The 20137-nt window shown below is 45.6% G+C and overlaps 1 protein-coding gene across 11 annotated transcripts in view; it reads left to right on the top strand.

The window, feature by feature from the left end:
* BCL2L11 (BCL2 like 11) overlaps positions 1 to 20137 on the top strand; it is a 49260-nt gene that overhangs the window by 11901 nt on the left and 17222 nt on the right. The window lies entirely within an intron of this gene.

Genomic DNA, 20137 nt, shown 5'->3' with positions numbered 1-20137 from the left:
TTATTTATTTTTGGGACAGAGAGCGACAGAGCATGAACGGGGGAGGGTGTCTTTTCTAGTTTCTTGAGGTAGGAACTTGGAGTCATGTTTTGAGACTTTTCCTCTCTTCCACTGTAAACATTTAGTGCCATAAATTTCCCTTCACCACTGCTTTACCTGTGTCTGACGGTTCTTGGTATATTGTGTTTTCGTTTTCATTACAGTACTTTTTTGGTTTTTTCATTTTCAATGACTTTCATGTGTTTTTATTTCCTTTGAGATTTCCTCTCTGACCCTAGATTATTTAGAAGTGTGTTGTTTCGTTTCTGAGTGCATAGCAATTTCCTTGTCCTTCTGTTACTGTTTTCTTGTTTGATTCCATTATGGTCAGAGAATACATTATGTATGATTTCAGTTCTTTTAAATGTGTTGAGGTCTGTTTTGGTAAATGATCCATGAGTGCTTGAAAAATATCTGTATTCTGCTGTTGGTTGGAGCGTTCGTTACATATTTACCGGTTGATCAGATCTTAGTGGTTGAATTGCGTTGTCCAGTTCTACATCCTCGCTGATTTTCTGTCTGGTAGTTTTGTCAGTTGCTGAGACAAATGGTGTTGATGTCCCCAACTGTAAGTGTATTTCTCCTTTTAAATCCATCAGATTTTGCTTTATATATTTTTGAGGCACAGCTGTATGGTGTTCACACATACTGAATTGTTAACTTATTCCTACTGAATTGATCCTTTTATCATAAAGGCTACTTTATGTGATGTCAATATAGCTGCTCGTGCTTTTTGTAAAAAATAATAATGCTGTTTACCTGGCATATTTTTTCCCACATCTTCAGATAATACTGTAATCCACTCCCATCAAATCTGTCTTCTAAATGGTGAATTTAGATCATTTACATTTATGGTAATTGTTAACATGTTAAGGCTTAAGTGTGCCATTTTATTGTCTTTCTGTTTCCTCTGTTCCTATGTGTGTTTGTGGGTTTGTTTTTTTGTTTTTTTTTGTTTTTTTAACCTTGCTGTGGGAGCCACCTGGGTGGCTCAGTTGGTTAAGCATCTGACTCTTTATTTGGGCTCAGGTCATGATCTTCTGATGTGTGAGTTTGAGCCCCACTTCAGGCTCTGTGCTGACAGTGCGGGGCCTTCTTGGGATTCTCCCTCTGTAACTCTCTCTCTGCACCTCCCTCCCAAAAATAAATAAACTTTGAAAATAAAAAAATTAAATAAGTCAAAATAAGTAAATCTTACTGTGGGTTATTTGAGCATTTTTTAGGATTCCATCTTGATTTATTTCTAGTGTTCTTTGTTTCCAAGTTTGGTTTTTTTTTTCTTTTTTTTTTTTTTTTTCAATTTTTTTTTTTTTTTTTTTAATTTATTTTTGGGACAGAGAGAGACAGAGCATGAATGGGGGAGGGGCAGAGAGAGAGGGAGACACAGAATCAGAAACAGGCTCCAGGCTCTGAGCCATCAGCCCAGAGCCTGACGCGGGGCTCGAACTCACGGACCGCAAGATCGTGACCTGGCTGAAGTCGGACGCTTAACCGACTGCGCCACCCAGGCGCCCCATTTTTTCTTAAGTAATCACTGTACCCATCATGGTGCTCAAACTCACAACCTTGAGATCAGGAGTCATATGCTCCACAGACTGAGCCAGCTAGGCGCCCTTGTTTTTAAATACATTGTTTAGAATAACATCCTTAGTGATTGTGCAGTTATACAGATGTAATTTGTTATGATCTATTGGCATCAATGGTATCAATGTTTTTTATTTCATCTGCAGTGTAGACACCTTAAATCCATTGAGACCCCTTTACATGTCCCCCTTTTCAAATATAATTGTCTTTTTTTTTTTTTAATTTTTTAATGTTTATTTTTGAGAGAGAGAGAGAGAGAGAGAGACAGCCAAGTGGGGGTGGGGCAGAGAGAGAGGAGAAACAGAATCTGAAGCAGGCTCCAGGCTCTGAGCTGTCAGCACAGAGCCTGAGGTGGGGCTCGAACCCATGAACCATGAGATCATAACCTGAGTTGAAGTCAGATGTTTAACTGACTGAGCCAGACAGGCACCCCTCAAATGTAATTGTCTTAAACATTTCCTCTATGGGGCGCCTGGGTGGCTCAGTCAGTTAAGCGTCTGACTTTAGCTCAGGTCACGATCTCACCGCTCGTGAGTTCAAGTCCCACGTCGGGCTCTGTGCTGACAGCTCAGAGCTTGGAGCCTGCTTCGGATTCTGGGTCTCCCTCTCTCTCTCTCTGCCCCTCCCCTGCTCATGCTCTGTCTCTCTCTGTCTCTCAAAAAATGAATAAACGTTAAAAAAAAAAATTAAACATTTCCTCTATATACATTGAGCACCATATCTGATGGCATCACATTTTTTGCTTCAGCCATCAAATATACCTGAAGCTCTTGGAAAATAGGCTAGATTATTATATTCACCCCTATCTTTTCCCCATTTCAGTATTCTTCCTTTCTGAAGTTCTAGCCTCCTGTTACTCCCTTTCTGTTCAGAGGACTTTGTTTAGTCATTTCTTAACAGTAGGCCTGCTAGCAACAATCCTTCAGTCCTGCGTTTGAGAGAGTCTGTGTTTTCCCTTCATTCCAGAAGGCTGTTTTCAGTGGCTATAGAATTCACAGTCCATGGCGTGGTTAGTTGGTTTGTTTTGTTTTTTTCCAGAACTTAAAAGACATGCCCCTTCCTTCTGGCTTTCATTGTTTCAGATGAGAAGTCTGCCATCATTCAGATATTCTCCTAGAAGTAACAAGTCCTTTCCATCTGGCAGCTTCCGAGGGTTTTTTGTTTGTTCGTTTCCAGAAGTTTAATTATGTGTCTTAGATTTCTCTGGGTTTATCCTTTTTGATGTTCACTCAGTTGGTTACATTTGTGGTTGTAGGTTTTGTGCCAAGTTGGGGAAGTTTTCAGCCATTATGTCTTTGAATATTTTCTCAGTGCCTCCTCTCTTTTGGAACTCTGATGACGAAAGTGTATTTTCGTGGTGGTCTCACAGATCCCTGAGACTCTTAGTTTTCATTCTGTGTTCTCTTTTTGGACTGAGTAAATTCTGTGGACCTAGCCTGGTGTCCGCTGATTCTGTGGCCTGTTGTTCCCCACTCTAATACTTGGCCCAGCCAGTGAAGTTGGGGTTTCTTTTTCCCCCCCATCTTTGTTGCATTTTTCAATTCTAAAATTTTTGCTTGCTTCCCACCAGGTGAGGTGCAAGCTCAGATCCTTCTTTGGCCTTGCTGATACTTCCCGGCAAAAGTGGTACACCAAATCGCGTGGCTCCGTTGAGTTCATTTGGGGGTATATGCTTGGTTCCCCGCAGCCCCTGCTGACCCCTGGGAGGGGGACGTGGTGGAGGGCTGACTCCCAGCTCGGCTCCTGCAGGATGGAGACTAAAGCTCAGCTCCTCTCGCCTCCTCGTTGCCGCCAGAGTGCAGGTGAGGGGTAGAATACCAGCCCTGCCTCCCGCCACCCTGTTTCCTGCATGATGCTGGGTGTGAGTTCCCGATCATTCTCCTTCATGTCAGAGCAGAGTGGAGGCCCAGTGACCCACTGGGTCTCACAGACTCCCAAGACTAGGGTGAGGAAAACCTACGGGCCACCAGCCCTGTTTCCTACCACCTCGTTCAGTCTTGTACCTGCTCAGCTCCCCGCTGGGCCGTCCCCTAACCAGTGGTGGGGGAAGTGATGTGCTGACTTGCCCTGACTTGTTCTGCCTCATTGCTCACTGACGCTTGGTGCCGGTGAAGGCCCAGCTTGTTACTGGGCCTGCAGATAGAGGGTACGTGCCCGTGCGTGCACGTGTGTGTGTGCGCGCGCGCGCGCGTGCGTGCAGTGGCAACTGACCTGCCACGTGCCACCTCCTCGCTGCTTAGTGGGGGGCCAGCTTTCTGCTGGGCCCCACCAGCGCTACCCTGGAAGGGGAGTGAACATGATCCGCTTCCACTGGCCAGGGGTGAGAGAGCTACCCACGTGATTTCTCCAGCACCCCTCTGGCAGGGCAGCGGGATCGGCCCCGCCTGCTTGTGCCAGGCAGAGGTTGGCAGCTCAGCTCCCCTTTCACCTGCTGACACAAGCTGGGGGTGGGATCAGAGCACGAACACCTCCCACCGAGCAGGGGATGGGTGGATGATCCACCCCTGGCTTGGCCACGCCGACACTGCGGCACGTGGTGGTCAGCTGGGGTAGGGCAGGTGTTGCCAAAGGGTTTTCTGTTGCAAGGCCACCCTTTCCCCAGTGCTTTAGCTGGGGAGAACTCGCTTCCCCGGGAGCTCTTTGCGTCTGTGACCATTGGAGACCCTCTGCGGCACCCTGTCCAGGATATATGGAAAACGGTGAGGAAGCTGGGGACCTCTCTGCCATGTCATTCCCCGAGTCCCGGGGTCCCCAAGCAGCCTACCTTCTTCTTTCCCCTTTCAGTACTTAAAAAAAGAAAGTTTCGGGGTGCCTAGGTGGCTCAGTCGGTTAAGCGTCCGACTCTGAATTTCAGCTCAGGTCTTGATCTCATGTTTGTGAGTTCAAGCACCATGTCGGATTCTCTCTCCCCCTCTTTCTCTGCACCTCACATCCATGCTCACTTTCTTTCTCAAAAAAAAAAAAAAAGATTAATGCTTATTTATTTATTTTGAGAGAAAAAACAGGGGAGGGGAAGAGAGAGAGGGAGAGAATCTGAAGCAGGCTCCACACTGTCAGCACAGAGCCTGACTTGGGCTTGATCTCATGAACCATGAGATCATGACCTGAGCCAAAAGCAAGAGTCAGACGCTCAACTGGCTGAGCCACCCAGGTGCCCCTAGCATTTTCTTGTCTGTTGTGTTCTCCCTAGGGTTTTTAGTAGCACGAGGTTGGACTTGGGGGAATGGGTGGGGTGACCCTACCTTGGTGGCACTAGAAATCTCTTTTTTTTTTTTAATGTGTGTTTATTTTTGAGAGAGAGAAGGGAGAGAGACAGAGCACAAGTGGAGGAGGGGCAGAGAGAGAGGGAGACACAGAACGCAAAGCAGCTCCAGGCTCTGAGCTGTTGGCCCAGCGCCTGACGTGGGGCTCAAACCCACGAACCATGAGATCATGACCTGAGCTGAAGTCGGCCACTTAGCCAACTGAGCCGCTCAGGCTCCCCTGTATCTTCTTTTTAACTAAATATTTATGATTGGTATTGATTGGTTCTGATTGCAAAGTACTACTTGGAATTTTGGCCGTCACCTCTTAGACCCTCTGTTTTTACCCTATGGAATAATAGAGTTGAGAGGGGATTGGGCAATAGTCCCAGCCATTGTTTTCAGGTAATAACTACAGTGTCCCTATAGCTGTAAATGCCTTGCGTGTGATCCTGGTGGTGAGCCTGTAAGGTGTACCTACACCTTGCTTCTCTCAAATGTACTGCCTGAAAACCAAATGGGTGACTCAAGTCAGATTCCACATGCCAGAGGGGAACTCCTTATTGGAGAAGGCCTAGCCCTGTAGTCCTGCATGATTGGACTATAAGGCAGGAAAAAAGAGATAGTCTATTGATTTGTGTTGTGGTATTAGATTTGAAGAAATGCATGTAATTGCCAACCGAATGCTAGACAGTCTAATATCTTGCCCCCTGACATATTTTTAAACCAATGAATTAGAACACTTGCCCAGGGCCCAGGTCTCCTCGTGCCCCTGGTCTTGGTCACCCTGCCTGTGTTGGGGCAGGGGACTCTCCACGGACCACCACCTCTCCCTGCCTCACGCACCATGTCCCACACCGGAATCCAGTTGTCTCCGTTCCTTTCTGTGGAGAACGAAGCCTCCGTCTTCCGACATACTCCCTATGTGACAAAACGTCTAGCTGCTTTCTCATCTGCTCAGTGTCCTCTAGTTGTTCTGCTTGGTCAGTGGCCAGGACCCGTGGTAGGGCATGTGACCCGAGACTGCTTTCCTTCTCTCTGGAGGTCCTATTGACACAGACCAGACACCTGTCCTGTAAGACCTTGTGGACTCGGTCCTGTGCTGTGCTCCGGGCTCTAAGCACCCTGCCACCCACCCGCCCTCAGACCCTGCTCTGCAGGCACAGAGCAGAGAGCCTGACATTCCTTTCTTTTGTAGGAAATACTCGGCGAGATGCACGTACCGAGGGCACAGGGGGGTTGTTCATCCTGACATTATTTATCCCAGCCAGAAAAAAACTATTGACTGTCTTAATGGTTTGGGGAAAATCTCTAAACTACTACACATCCTTCTGACAGACTGTGGTGCTGTCATCCTAATGACATTAAGAAGAAGAATGACGTGGCAGATGCTTCTGGCATAAAGTTAAGTTAAAAACGGTTACAAAGTTGTTGAGGACATCGTAGTGTTTTAGTCTGTCTTTGCTGCTGTAACAAAAATAGCACCAACTAGGTGGCTTAACCAGGAAACATTGATCTCACACTTCTAGAAGCTGGAAGTCTGAGATTAGGGTGCTAGCATGCTCAAGCTCTAGGGGAGGGCCCTCTTCCTAAACTTATAGACCGCCACCTTCCCTTGTGTCCTCACGTGATGGAGAGAGAGCAGGCCAGCTCCCTGACCTCGGATAAAGGCACTGGTCCCATTCATAAAGGCTCCACACTCATGATGTAATCACCCCTAAAGGCCCCGTCGCCTAATACCATCACGCTAGAGATTAGGTTTAGCATAGGAGTTTTGTGGGAGGCACAAACAGTGGAGTTCAAGAAGTTCATAAGTGTAACAGATTCGAAGGAAAATATATCAAAATGTTAAAAGCAAATATTTTGTGTTCAAGTGTCCGGTGGTCTTATCTGTGTGCCTTTTTGTACAGCGTGCACAATCACGACTGGCATTTATAATAGAATAAATCCAGGGCGCCTGGGGGACTCAGTCGGTTGAGCGTCCGACTTCAGCTCAAGTCGTGATCTCACGGTTTGTGGGGTCGGGCCCTGCGTCGGGCTCTGTGCTGACAGCCTGCTTCAGATTCTGTGTCTCCTCTCTCTCTGCCCCTGCCCCACTCACGCACTGTCTCACTCTGTCTCTCAAAAATCAATTAATGTAAAAAAAAAAAAAATTATAGAATAAATCAACAATATGTATGCTATATTTTGTCTTAATTTTAATCTTCATTTTTGGCATCGCCGGCAGCTTGTCACCGTGACACGTTCATCTTCCCGTACGACTCAGTATTAAGTACCATGCCCCTTATGTTGGTAAAGGTTTCATCTGGGTAACATCAGGCTTGTGGCCCACCACCGCAAGTAATCCGCATGGACATTAGCCCCCAATAGACTCTTCTGGGGTCGGCTTTTTATTTAGCGAAGTATTTTTATTGTGAACGTCTCCGTCCAGAGGGGTCACAGCTTGCTTCAGCACCGGTGGGCTACTGCTGTGTCACCTGCAGGGCCGTGCGTCAGGCTGGGGCAGGGTCTAGACGGAACCCCAGCTGTTCCCAGACACGCCAAGGACCTTGGCAGACCTGTTTTTCTGTCTGATGAGCTTGTTTTCTCATCGATCAAATGAAGACAGAAGTGCTCACCACTGGGGGTTGTGGGGAGCTTCCACATAAGCTACCGGAAAGCATCCGATGGGACCTCAGTCACTAATTTTCCTTGCTCCTCAACGACCCGTTGCAGCCATGGCGGGTCAGCAAGTGTGATGGTAATGAGTATTCTCTCCTACTTTGTGTAGAAAGAAGCTGTTTGAGGAGTGTAGGAAACTCACAGGGAAGTGAATTCATCCGGAAATGCTACTGTAATTCTAACTCCCTCAGGTCCCACAGCAAACATACAAGCAAAAAAGATCTTTTCTAGAAACTTGCCTGGTGGGGGTGGGGAAGGGAGGTCTGAATCACCCCTAACCTGCCCGTGACCCACACATCACCCTGAAAAGAACCTTGGCGTGGTTGGCAAATCTTTGGACCGTCGAGAGACATCTGGAAACCACACTGTCTGAGCTGGGCCTGCATCAGGTACACCTGTGGGAGATGGCCCATTGCACTTGGCAGAAACTTGACTTCAGTTCAGTGTATTTGGAGAAAGAAGGTCTTGAGACAAGGCATAGGCTGAACTACTTTTTCCTGCAGTCAAAAGTTAAGCAAACATTTTCAAAATGAGGTATTTTGCTGGTTGGTTTCACGTGAGAAATATTTGTTGCCTGTATAGAATTAAGAAGTTTTAAAACAGCTTTTTCTTTCTCCCTTTGAGGGAATTTATGCTCCTTTGGCTGTTAAATTTTGGGTTTTATTTCTGAGTGAATGAATCACGAAAGCTTCTTGAGAACTTGTCTTCACGAGCTATGAGGTGACCAATGCCAACAGTTAGAGCGCACACCATTTCCCTGATGGGCGAGCTTAAGCTCCATTGGTTAAGAGCCTGTGCCTTCAGGGTTTGAAGTATTTGCTTAGAATGGGTATGGTATCCCAGTGTTTTCCCGGAAATCCAATTCACTTGGTATTTTCCCTGTTCTCTACCCTGAAGCAGATCCCCATGGTTTGTGAATAGAGTTGTATCTCAGCCAGTGATGGAGAGAACCAGCCCCTGCAGACAGTCGTCTTCTGTTCTTCCTGGGCCACATGTACCCATGAGCCTGCATGAGACCAAGATCTGTGCTTGAGTTACATCCTAAGCCTGTCTCCCCTTCTCTCTAGTGTCTGCACCCAAAGAGGACACAGGCCAGTTGATGGCATGGGTTGTGTCTCCGACCCTGAGACCAGGATTATCTGTCCTGTTCAGAAACAGAGCTCCCAGGATTTGGAAATGGGTTTGAGGGCACATCTAGTGTTGGATGTGGGAACTCGGGCATTTGGCACTCATAACTTACTCTCTGCCCCGTGCATGATGCTTGCTTTAATTTAGGCTTTGTTGACCTTCTTTAGGAGTGAAGATGGCTTTAGAGCTAGAAATTTTTTCAGTGTTTGTTTATTTTTGAGAAAGCATGAGCGAACAGGGGAGGGGCAGAGGGAGGAGAGGAGAGAGAATCCCAGGCAGGCTCCGCACGGTCGGCGCAGAGCCCAGTGTGGGACTTGATCCCGCAAACTTCGAGATCATGAACGGAGCCGAGATCAAGAGTCGGGACACTTAACCGACTGAACCTCCCAGGTGCCCCTCAAGCTAAAATCTTTTAAAAAATGGAATCAGTCATTTCACTCTGAGAAGGGTGTATGTGTTCAAATTGAAACAGGTTCAACATGATGATTTTCCACTATATGAGTTGCTGTGCGAACTTTCTTTTTCCCCTTAAACATGTCCCGTTCCTGGACCAGAGCATTCTTCCTATTCCATTTACTGAAGTGTTTGTTGTTTATTTATTTATTTTTGAGAGAGAGAGAGAGAGAGCACAAGCTGGGGAGGGGCAGAGAGTGAGGGAGACACAATCTGAAGCAGGCTCCAGGCTCCGAGCTGTCAGCGCAGAGCCCGACCTGGGGCTCAAATCACGAACTGTGAGATGAGATCATGACCTGAGCTGAAGTCAGATGCTTTACTGACTGAGCCACCCAGGCGCCCCTACTGAAGTGTTTTAATATAACCAATTTGTGGATTTAATGAGTAATTTGAGGCTTTTTTTTAAAAAGCTGGTTTCAGCAGAAAGGACCTACTTTTTTCTTACCGATGGATGTGTGTCTGTGAAAGTGTATAAGATGAGTTGAGTTTGTCAACCTGAGTTTATTGAGAGTTACTTTTCTATGGAATAAGTGTGTTAGAGGACAGACTAACAGATTTCTTGGGTTCTTTTTGGTTTGTTTTTGCATCTCTTGAGAAATTTCTCAACACAAAGTAGTCTAGAAATGAATTCTAGATATACGTTATGTTAGTTATGTATTTGAATTTAGACTTCGGTTTTACTTATACCTGAGCATAAATTCTACTAAACTAGTTAAAACAAGTTATCAACATAGGAAAACAGTTTGGTGCATAATGGCAGGAGCCCAAATATTTGTAGATTTAATGAGAATTCAAGTAATATTTAAAGCAATTATGAATGCCCACGACTCCCTCTTTTTTTTCACTTGGGTCTTCCCATTGTGCTTATTTAAAGCTTAGAACTGTGTTTTCTGTGAGGAAAGCCCGGCATATTATATATACCAGCTTTGTTTTCTTTCTAGTTCTTTTTATTGATAGTATGTCATGAAGTGTGGGAGTGGAAAGTTACAGAAGGTGACCCAGTCCAGTCTTGATCCCTCCACTGACCCATTACAGCCCCTGGGCCTCGTCCCACAACCTGGCTGGGCACCAGTGTCCTCTCTTGCTGTAGAAGGGTGTCAGCCATTCAGTAGTGGTCGCAGGGCTGGGGGCGGGGCATGTGCTGAATTAGAACAACCCCAGTTGAATCTGTATTGCACAGGGGCTTCTAAGCACAGGGGTGGCCAAACCGTTTTGCCCCGTTTATGAGCGCGTCAAGCATCAGAGCTGGGCCAGCAGCCGTGTCCACCCCCGAGGGGTAACGGGTACTGGGGAGGAAGAGGAAGAATGTGTGAACCAGAACAGACATAAGATCTTCAAAAACCACCAGACCTGATGGTCTTTCGGCACAGAATTGCACACAACTTAGGCTTGGGCTTGCACCACTGGTGACACTAGCTTCCGTGCTTTTCCCGTGTAGGAGGACACGGCACACTTCCTTCCGTAACATTTGTATGGTTTACAGGCGAGGCCTGGGGTTCTCCCTCAGCACAACTGCTCAGTGGTGCAAAAGTTACATGGTGTCTTGAGCGTTAGTGCGGGCTGGTCAGCGGAGGAAGGAACTTGAGGCTCAAACCGTCGTCCTCATTCATCCATCATCCACGGTACCACTCTGGTGTTCCGCTGGCTTGGGCCTTCCAGTATTCTTCTTTTATATGCAGCGGGAAATTCTCATAGCATTTCTCTTTCTTACCGTGTTTCCTACACAAGGCTGTGGGGCCTGTGTTCACCTGTGTCCCTTAGAGGTGGAATACCCTGCCTTCAGCATCAGTGTGTGTGTGCTCAGTCAAGACGCACGAGCTTTGTGAGTTTTCTGGGGAGGAGCCAGACAGCCTGACTGTGACAGATCTGGGTTTTAAGGATGGCTTTTTAACCATTAAATGTCCAAGCTCAATGATTACATCTTTGTGATTACACAAAAGAGGGCCTGGGATTCAGGTGTAAAGTTTGTCTCTCTTCTCCTATGATGCAAGGTGAAAAGAGGCGGCTCCCTTTCGTGAATTTGTGTTAAGTGAGACGCTTTCAGGGTGCCTCAGACTTCTGCTGTGTCACCACTGCCCGTACATCTCTGCTAACAGGTTAGTGTTTCACTTTGTGTATAGCTGTGATCAATTCTAACTGCGCGCAATTCTAACTGCGTGAATGAGATTGATAGACTTTTGTGTGTTTTGATTAAAACTGCTTAAGATGGTGCTTCGGAGGACTCTGTTTTTGCCCCAGGTCTTGGTGTTTGCTATCACTGAGATGAAATACAGTAACTTTAAGGCCTTAATGTGAGTTAGAAGAGATTTTTGTCACCTGTTTCCTGGTGCCAGTGTTAAATTTCGTAAAGGAAGCCACATTTACTCTGTAGTCAGGAATTTTTATATTTGTGGTTTAAATTTTCATTTCCTCCCCGAGATCAGATTTTTGGCTAGGCATAACATGTAAGTTACCGAAAGGTAGTAACTTCAAATTGTTTTTAACATTTCCTTCTTAAGGAACGGTACCAAATTAATGTATGGCACCAAAATGTAGTCACTTGAAAAAAGTTTTTAACACTTTTTTCCTAAGTGAATTAATGTGTGGAGTTGTACATTCCTTTTAAAAGGTCTCTGAAAAACACTTTTTTTCATAGTTGTGATGGAGTAAATGGTGGGATAAACTGGATAGAAAATTGCATACACTATCAGTAGAAGGGACATAGGGTTTATGTGTCTGTCTTAAAGCAAGCTCAGAATTGCTCTCCATTTGACTATACTTAGTTTGGGCGTTATTTTTATTTGTTTTTCAAAATAGGATGGCACAGTCCAATCCTCTGTAATCCTCTGAAAGAAATTTAAGCTATAGAAATAGAGCCGCAGCTGTGCAGAGACTTGGTGTGGCTGGGGTCAGTGGAGGGAAAGCAGAGAGCAGTGTCCCGTGTCTGCCCCTGGTCATCATCCCTAGTACAGTCCTCCACCACCCGCTGCTCAGGGCAGCACGTTTCAGGAGCGCACCAAGGGGACCAGGATGGCCATGGTGGGTCTTCCCGAGTCACGTGGAAGGGGGCACCTGGGCGGCTCAGTCGGTTAAGGCTCTGACTCGGTCTCGGCTCAGGTCATGATCTGACGGTTTGGGAGTTCGAGCCCCATGTTGGGCTCCACGCTGACAGTATGGAGCCTGCTTGGGATTCCCTCTCTCTGCCCCTCCCCTGCATGTGCTCTTTCTCTCAAAAGAAATAAATAAACTTAAAAAAAAAAAGGCACATGGAAGGAACTGGTTTAGGACCAGGTTTGGGGCATGTGGTGACTTCAAAAGAGGGGTGACGATTGAGAGTGATTATAGATTCTTTATAGGCCCAGGAGACGCGTTAGATTGAGAATAGGGGTGGAAAGGTTCAGCTCCCTCTAAGGAAAATCTTTGTAGCCCCCAATGCCCTTCAGTGAGGACCGCGCTGCCTCGGGACAAAGCATGTCACCTCTGCCAGGCAGTGGGCACACAGGGCAGGTGACCTGGTATCGTGTCGCAGACGGCCCCTGTACCCGGCGTCCCACCTGCCTGAGACGCTGGGCTTCTTCTGTGGCTGAGAGCTAGCAGGTATGCCCCCGGACATAGACCTGAGAACTCCGTCTGCGTTTGCTCCCCGCACATCACTGGCTTCTAGTAAAGATGTAAATATGGTGGGAGGGGCAGGGGGGTGTAGCTCAGGTGAGCTGGGGAACTGGGTCTCCTGATGTTGCATAGTAAATGAGTGAAAAGGCACAACACACATCGGTCTTAATGCCTTAGATTCAAACTTCATTGGCTGAAGCCTAATGGTAGACAGGGAAAGATTATGAATGCCGGTTTCCAGACTTCTGTCCCAACGACGCAGCCTTGGTTTACTGGCAGTTTCTGAGTGGTCAGACTGGAAATGGATCAAAGCAGCTTGTTTTGACTTTCTTCCTCAAGGCCACGTAAAAGCGTGGGCACCACCCACTGAAAGGAGTGGGTATAAAACACTGGCTTCCTCTCATGAACTTCATTACTTGCGGTGGTATATCCTAGCAGCTGTTTGTAAAGCTCTGTCTTGAATTCATGCGACCGCCCAGGCTTGACACTGATGTGTACCAGGGGAGAACAGATGGAGGAACTTTCTGAGCACTGGTGCTAACTATGATCACTGTGTTCCATTTCTAATTGCTCTCATTATTCTCCAGTGGCTCAGTGGAATTGATGCAAGTTTACCAACAAAGAAAGCGATGCAAGAGAGAAACAGGCCCATGTGCGTGTGCACGTGGTGAAATTGGTCTCTAGCTCAGTTTCCGAGAATCATCAGTTTCTGAAGGCGATTCTGATAGCATTTTCTGCAGCAAAACTTACTAGAGTGGTAGTTGTCTTTTCCCCTGTGGCCACCTGGGAATCCTGGGGCAGGTGGGACAGCCTGATCACTCGGGTGGGTTTCCTAAGGAACTCTTAGCAGGCTGGCAGGCTGTTTTCCTTTTTTCCTCTTGCAAGCTGTGGATAACTGTGCCTTGATATTTCTGAAGATACCCGTTTAAATAAGGAGACTGTTGGGTTGAATTAACATCCCAGGATTTTTATTTCCCCAAAATGAATGTTGAGCTTCAGGGTGGCCACCTGCAAAGGCAGTGCTTCCTGTGGACATCACTGGATGTTTGGCACTGGTTTCAGTGCCTACAGAGGAACGGTCCTTTAGGGGGTCCTTTATGGCTTGGGTTGAATTAGACTCTCCTTGGGGAAATAAGTAAAGATGGATGACCCTGAGGTGTCAAGAGGAAGGGCCCCACGGTCCCCGGTAAGTGCCGGGCAAAACGCGCGCTTAAGTGTGACCTGTTTTGTGTTTAAAATGATCATTTCCTCAAAGTCATCCGTTCCATATCCATCCCTTTAGAGACTGAGAAATCCTTTCTCAGCAGTGAGTTGAATACACACTCAGTGCTTAATTCACGCTGACTACTTTAAAGGCTCATCTTGATTCTGCCTAAGTATTTGTGGATTACTGGACATCTGAAGACGGGACAGTGTGAAGTGTTGCCATGAATTTTAATTCTGGCTCCACACTTGAAAAGCCCGTAGCGACACGCCGGGAACTAAAACAGCGACCGCCTCTCAGAAGTGGGAGCCGCACCAGTCCTGCCCCCGGGCAGGAGGCCGCGGTCACGTGCGCGCACGTGTATGCTGTGTTTTACGGCACACGCGGTAGAGACACACACGATATACGCAGTGGGCGGCACGCGTGTGCCCCACTCAGCGGGACTTCTCAGTTCCAGCCTCACAGAGGAAGTCAGCTGGGTGTAGAAAGAGCAGCGATGGCCTTGTGATGGGGTCACCGTTCCTTCGAGCACCTGCCATTGATAACCGGGGTGGAGGCACTTGGGTGTTAAGGAAAATTCAGGGGATGTGGTTGGGCTGGTGCTGTGCGCATTACGAATTGACAATCGTTTTCTTTTCTTTTTCCTTTTTTTTTTTTTTTTCATTTTCCCACCCTAGCTGGTGGTGCTACAGAAAGCCCTTTCCGAAAGCCCCAGCCTGATTTCACTATCAGCCACTTAACCACGACATCAATTTTTTCAATTGCTGAACTTGAAATTACCATATGGGTTGGAAAATGTTCTGTAACTGAACGGGAACGGTCTGTTAATGAAGTAACACCCGTCTTTTCGTAACACAAAGTTCTTTGACATTAAAACATGTCCTCCTTCCCATCCCACCCCACCCCACTGTCCCCACACTGGTATAGAAAAATGAATTAATACTACCTCAGCATTTTTTCTGTAGGAAGTGATGTTACCAGGAAATTCTGGATTGCAAAAAATAATTTCTAAGAGTTTTGATGAAAACTCAGCTAACCTCTCATACTTTTGACAGAATGGCTTGTGTGTGACACAACTGCATTATTTTTGATTAGTGGCTTTGGTTAGAAAATCTGGACCTAGCAGGTTCCCCCCCAGCTCAGTCTGGTGCTTGTAGGATTTGAGCTGGCTTTTCATGGGCTTTAGGTAACAGCTGTGGGGTGGCTTTACATTAAGATCCGGTGCATATTGTATTCTGCTTTTTTCCCCCCTAAATTAGTGCCAGGCTTATGGAGTGAAATGATTTCTTAAATGCTGAAACTACATTTTCTGTGGGCAAAAATACACCTCACCAGGGGCGCCTATATGGCTCAGTCGGTTGAGCGTCCGACTTTGGCCCAGGTCATGATCTCACGGTTTGTGAGTTCGAGCCCTGCGTTGGGCTCTGTGCTGACAGCTCAGAGCCTGGAGTCTGCTTCGGATTCTGTGTCTCCCTCTCTCTCTGCCCCTCCCCCACTCATGCTCTGTCTGTCTGTCTGTCTCTCTCTCTCTGTCAAAAATAAACATTAAAAAAATTGTTTAAAAAAAAAATACACCTCACCAGAATTTCCCCTTTGGAGAATTTTTTATGTTCATGTACAATTGCCCTAGAAGTTAAAATTTTTATCTTCTTAACTAGTACTAAGAGTTTTTGTTTCAAATAAAGACCCGTTTTATTGATCAGCTACCAACATTTATAGTTGCGAAGCACGACGCACATGGGAAAGTAAAATATTTATCCTCGATACTATAGACTAGAAATGTAAATGTAAGTTATCTTTTTCATAGGCGGACTATCTTACTATAATGGGAATAGTCAGGTCAGTACCTGGATAGGATTAGTAGAGTGGGGGTAGAGCAGCATGTTTTCTGAGTTACTCCCTGCCCCCAAGCCCCACCTGCTCCAGGGGCATCTTTAGAAGACCATACTGTGGATCTCTTCATTGTGGTGGTTCATGCTCAGGGTGACGGTAGCACAGAATTAAGCAAAATAATTTGAGCTCTGACCAGCACTGCCATGGGGCTAACAAACCAATTCTCTGGGGTCAGCCAGACCCCATTCTTTCATTCTGGTGGGTTCTCGTGTGACAGGAGACCAATTGTGACAGTCACTAAGATTAAACCAGTGATGAAATTAAGAAAAGCTTCTTCCACTGCCCCCCCCCCCCAAAAAAAGAAGATATTTTTGTCACTTCAAAAATAATCTTTGAAATTTATATTGGAAAACTGCACTCTGTTAACTGAGATTAAGAGTACCCTTTTAGGGGCACCTGGGTGGTTCGGTCGGTTAAGTGTCCGGCTCTTCATTTCAGCTCAGGTTGTGATCTCACTGTTCCGTGAGTTCGAGCCCCGCATGGAGCTCCTTGTGGACAGTGCAGAACCTGCTTGGGAATTTCTCTCTCCTTCCCTCTTTGCCCCTCCCCTATATGAGCATGTGTGTGTTCTGTCTCTCTTTAAATAAATTAATTAATAAAAATTTTTTAAAAAAGACTACCCTTTTAAAATACAGGAATACAACGCCTTTTAAAATATCCAAAATAGGATTTCTGTCTTAAATAATCTTAGTATAGATTATTAGTATAGGTCTATTCTGTGTACATGTTAGGTAGGTTTTATTGCAGGACGAGTGATGGTCATTAATTTTAGATTTATAGATGCAAGGAACAAAAACAAACACTGCCAGGTTTTTTAAAAAGCCAAATGGTGATACATGCTGTGTTAGAGTAGCCCAGGTGGATCAGTCTCCTTGGCAAAAGTTAAATTATATTGCTATTATTGAATTATACCCTATTGTTACTGTTCTAAGTCAACTTAAAAAAAAAAATACACACAGGGGCACCTGAGTGGCTTAGTTGGTTAAGCATCCGACTTCCACTCAGGTCATGATCTCACGGTTCGGGGGTTTGAGCCCCGCGTCGGGCTCTGTGCTGACAGCTCGGAGCCTGGAGCCTGCTTCGGATTCTGTGTCTCCCTCTCCCTCTGTTCCTCCCCGACTCATGCTTTCTCAAAAATAAATAAATGTTAAAAAAAAAAAAAATACACCTAACTACAGTTAGATAGCTCTCTTACTAATCTGTTGTTCTGGCCAGTTAGTGCATGCTTACCCTGGTCTAATCCATAATCTTTGGTTACCTCTGCCTCCAGGACCTCCCTGTGGTTTCTTACCCGTTGCTCAGTTTTCTCAGGGTCTAGTCTGTGGAGCGTCTGCACCAGAGTTGTGTAGGGAACCTGTAAGGGCTGTGGCCTCCGGCGCCTCCCATGGACACACCCACCCTCTGTGTCACATTGCCACACACCTCGTGGGTATGTTTGTGTCTACACGTTTATCTGAGCTACTGAAATTTTTAGAAACATCTACTTACCTTCTTTGCTTCCTTCCCCAAAATATAGCAGAGCAGTTATCCCTAAGGTGAACAAGTTAGACTTGGCCACCAAGGTTCCAGATTTCTTTCTTTGCTGCTGGCTAGGTGCTAGTTTGATGATAAGCCGACTTCTGACACAAATTGGCTCCTTTGATGGTCGCCAGCCCAAGCATCAGCCAGGCGGAACCTTCTAAACCACACAGGTAGTAAGGGCGTTAAATAGAATGCAGTAGGTTTCATCTTCGGGTTGGGGGAAATTAACCAGGGGAGTTACTTCTGTTTCATGTTGTAACAAGTATAAAGTTTACTTAAAAGTGTCTGTGTCCAGAGGAACTTAACATTTAAATGTTGAAATGGAGGGGTGCCTGGGTGGCTCAGGTGGTTAAGCGTCCAGCTCTTGATCACAGCTCAGGTCTTAACCTCATGGTTCATGGGATTGAGCCCCACATTGGGCTCTGTGCTGGCAGCGCAGAGCCTGCTTGGGATTCTGTCTCTCCCCTCTCTGCCCCTTCCCAGCTCACGCACTTTCTCTCTCTCTCTCTCTCTCTCTCTCACTCAAAATAAACATTAAAAAAAAATAATAAATGTTGAAATTTAATCCACAAAAATGTAAATTCCACAGGAGCAAGGGTTGGCCTGTTTGGTTGCTGTACCCAGAGCACCTCCGAGAATGGTGCCTAGCATCCGGGCATTCGTATTTGTTGGGTATATTCGTGAACAGCTTGATTTATTAAACATTGGGTAACTTGCCAACAGTTTTGACCTACCATCTTTGTAAGACATATAACCTATATTTCACACTTTTTTTGGGGGGGGGGGTAATTGGTATTTTCTTCACTTCTGACTCTAGGTTTGAAAGCAGATTACCCTTTTTTGAACTCTTAATTTTATTTTTAAGCAAACCCTACACCCAGCATGGGGCTCGAACTCACAACCCCCAGATCAAGACTCACATTCTCCACTGACTGAGCCATAGGCAGGTGCCCCTGCAAGCAGATTACTCTCTTAAAGAGAGGCTTGTATAGTAAGAAACAAGTGGGGCTCTGAAGCCCAGAGGAGGGGTGGGGTGGTAGCTGTTAAGTGGCCATGTGGCGTCTTGCTTGCTGGTCTGGTCGCCTGTGTATGGGGGCAGGTGTCTCCCCCTTGTAGTGCCGGGTAAGAGGATTGCATGACACAGCTCACATGAAACATTGCAGGCTCTGGTGTGTAGTAGGCACTCGAAGAAAAGAGATTTCCTTTCCCTCGGGGGTGAGTTAACCTTTTTAACAGCTTCTGAAGTTAGGGGAAAAAATACTTGATTGCTGACAGTATGAAAAGAATAGTAACGATCGGGTACCTCTGATAGAGTAAAATCCTTAAAGTGTTATAAACCCCCCAAAAGGGAGTAGACTGTTACATTACCACCTGGCATTACATCCACCCGGAAATTTTGGGTTTTGCCAGTTTTAAGCCATTTAAATGAAACTTAATTTTAATAGGCTTTTACAGAGTAATGATAAAAATATTTGTGTGGCAAAGATACAGCCAAAGTAGTTTTTAATGTGGTTGCAGGTGTATTCAGGGGACATGCCTGACTTCTCCTAAAAGTTTCTCTGTGGTCAGCCTTCGTGTTTGCCCCTAGGGCTTTCTTTAGGAGTCTTCCCTTGGTTTATTCACAGAGCACAGATAATTCTGTGCTCTTCTTCAGACACACACACACACACACACACACACACACACACACCCTAGTACCCAGCTTCTCAGGCACTCACTCTTTGTGAGGTCATTGTTGCATTTGGGTGGGGGTTGGGGGACAAAGAAGATGGGACAAAAGTTTTGAGAAGACTTGGTAAAAACTCAGTTTTTTACATCTTTTCAGAGTGCACTTTTCAGTGCTTTTACAGACCTATGAATCCCCATCAGTTTTACTTAAAACAGTAAAATTCAGAAACCCAGAATGTAAAATATTTTTATAAAAACACAACACAGAAAGCCATATGTATGGCATTGCAAAATCTGATTATTGCAGGCTTTTGAATATTTTGCCATGGTTAGGACATAACATTCGTGTTAGATTGTGAGTAGTGTGCCTATTTTCTCAGTAAGTTAAGTCACAAACCCAAGAGCCTCGTCTCTTTTCCCCAGTTGCATCACTGAACCGGTCTTTTCTGAGTATGGAGAATGCCATCTTCCTGGTGCATGGTGGGATCTTTTGATGACTCCCATTTTTGCTCCCCTTTGTGGCTTCAAATGGTTTCATGAACAGTTGAGTGGACTGGGTGTGAATGTTAGTGACAACTTGATGAAGAGGCCAAGTCCCTCTTTTTTCTTCTTTCAAAAATGCCTTTGCTCCTTCACCCAAAACGTTTCCTCTCCCCATGTGGTGTTTGCAGACTTGAATCCACCTTTACTGGCTGCATTAATATTGAGACAAAACACGTATTTATGCTTTAATTTGGCCACATGCTAGTATTTACAAAGACTGTCTCATCACCTCTTTGTTACTTCCTTCTGTAGAAACAAGCTCATTCAGGTAGGTAGCCTGCTGTTTCTCAGGTTTTCCCATATTTTGCTTTAAATAGGACAACCATTTCATTTCGTATCTCTACGTGATGTTTGAAATTTCCCTAAGAATTCTACCTTGTGTAAGATCAAAGTATTTACTGACAGCCTAAATTTTTATGTTCTGTGTTTTAAGTATGTTTTTTTTTTTTTTGGTGATATTTATTGTACCATTTTTGTGTTAGTGTATCTTCTTGAAATGGGAGCATGTAATTAATTGGCCAGGATATTTTTTTAATTTTGCAGTTCTGAGTCTCCAGTTTTAAAAAAGTAAGTTGTTCTTTGTCCGTTATTCTTCATAACCAAGTTTATG

The sequence above is a fragment of the Panthera uncia genome, assembly GCF_023721935.1.
Source record: "Panthera uncia isolate 11264 chromosome A3 unlocalized genomic scaffold, Puncia_PCG_1.0 HiC_scaffold_12, whole genome shotgun sequence".
In the NCBI taxonomy this organism is placed as follows: Eukaryota; Metazoa; Chordata; class Mammalia; order Carnivora; family Felidae; genus Panthera; species Panthera uncia.
The sequence above is the reverse complement of the archived record's forward strand: the minus strand, read 5'-3'. Positions and strand labels throughout refer to the sequence as shown.